Source organism: Triticum dicoccoides, chromosome 3B, assembly GCF_002162155.2.
Source record: "Triticum dicoccoides isolate Atlit2015 ecotype Zavitan chromosome 3B, WEW_v2.0, whole genome shotgun sequence".
NCBI classification, from domain to species: domain Eukaryota; kingdom Viridiplantae; phylum Streptophyta; class Magnoliopsida; order Poales; family Poaceae; genus Triticum; species Triticum dicoccoides.
The window spans coordinates 91739469-91741314 of NC_041385.1; positions in this window are offsets into that span (position 1 = coordinate 91739469).

Below are 1846 nucleotides of genomic sequence, written 5' to 3' on the forward strand. Positions count from 1 at the left end.
TACACACCGTGACAAGATTTTGAAGGAGTTCAAAATAGATCGGCAAAGAAGGAGTTCTTGGCTGTGTTATGAGGTGTGAGTATTGAGTATGACTCAAGACCTGACCATGGCAGAAGAGACAGAAAGGACGAAGGTCGTCCCCTATGCTTTAGACGTAGGCTCTACAGTATGCTATGCTGTGTACCGCACCTGAAGTGTGCCTTGCCATCAGTCAATCAAGGGGTACAAGAGTGATCCAGGAATGGATCACATGACAACGGTCAAACTTATCCTTAGTAACTAGTTGACTAAGGATTTTTCTCGATTATGGAGGTGGTAAAAGAGTTCGTCGTAAAGGGTTACGCCGATGCAAACTTTGACACTAATCTGGATGACTCTGCATAGTAAACCGGATTTCTATAGTAGAGCAGTTATTTGGAATAGCTCCAAATAGAGCGTGGTAGCTGCATGTAGGAGATGACATAAGATTTGTAAAGCACACACGGATCTGAAAGATTCAGACCTGTTGACTAATAACCTCTTTCACAAGCGAGATATGATCAAACCCCATGGGTGTTGAATTCATTTCAATCACATAGTGATGCGAACTAGATTATTGACTCTAGTGCAAGTGGGAGACTGTTGGAAATATGCCCTAGAGGCAATAATAAAATGGTTATTATTATATTTCCTTGTTCATGATAATTGTCTATTGTTCATACTAAAATTGTATTAACTGGAAAACGTAATACATGTGTGAATACATAGACCACAACATGTCCCTAGTGAGCCTCTAGTTGACTAGCTCGTTGATCAATAGATGGTTATGGTTTCCTGACCATGGGCATTGGATGTCATTGATAACGGGATCACATCATTAGGAGAATGATGTGATGGACAAGACCCAATCCTAAGCATAGCACAAGATCGTGTAGTTCGTTTGCTAAGAGCTTTTCTAATGTCAAGTATCATTTCCTTAGACCATGAGATTGTGCAACTCCCGGATACCGTAGGAATGCTTTGGTTGTACCAAACGTCACAACGTAACTGGGTGGCTATAAAGGTGCACTACAGGTATCTCCGAAAGTGTCTGTTGGGTTGGCACGAATCGAGACTGGGATTTGTCACTCCGTATGATGGAGAGGTATCTCTGGGCCCACTTGGTAATGCATCATCATAATGAGCTCAATGTGACTAAGTAGTTAGTCACGGGATCATGCATTACGGAACGAGTAAAGTGACTTGCCGGTAACGAGATTGAACGAGGTATTGGGATACCGACAATCGAATCTCGGGCAAGTAACATACCGATTGACAAAGGGAATTGTATACGGGATTGATTGAATCCCCGACATCGTGGTTCATCCGATGAGATCATCGTGGAACATGTGGGAGTCAACATGGGTATCCAGATCCTGCTATTGGTTATTGGCCGGAGAACTATCTCGGTCATGTCTGCATGGTTCCCGAACCCGTAGGGTCTACACAGTTAAGGTTCGGTGACGCTAGAGTTGTTATGGGAAATAGTATGTGGTCACCGAAGGTAGTCCGGAGTACCGGATGTGATCCCGGACGTCAAGAGGAGTTCCGGAATGGTCCGGGGGTGAAGATTGGTATATTGGACGAAGGGTATTGGAGTCCGGAAGTGTTCCGGGGGTAACATGCTATGGCCCAACATGACCAAAAGGTGTTTCGGGAGCCCCGACAAGTGTTGGAGGGCCTCATGGGCCAAAGGGGAAGGGGCAAACCAGCCCACTAAGGGGTGGTGTGCCCCCCACAACCTTTGCCACGTTATTTGGGGAGGTGGGGCGCCTCCACTTGGCTTGGGAAGCAATCCTCCACCTGCTTGGCTTGGGGGGCAAGTCTC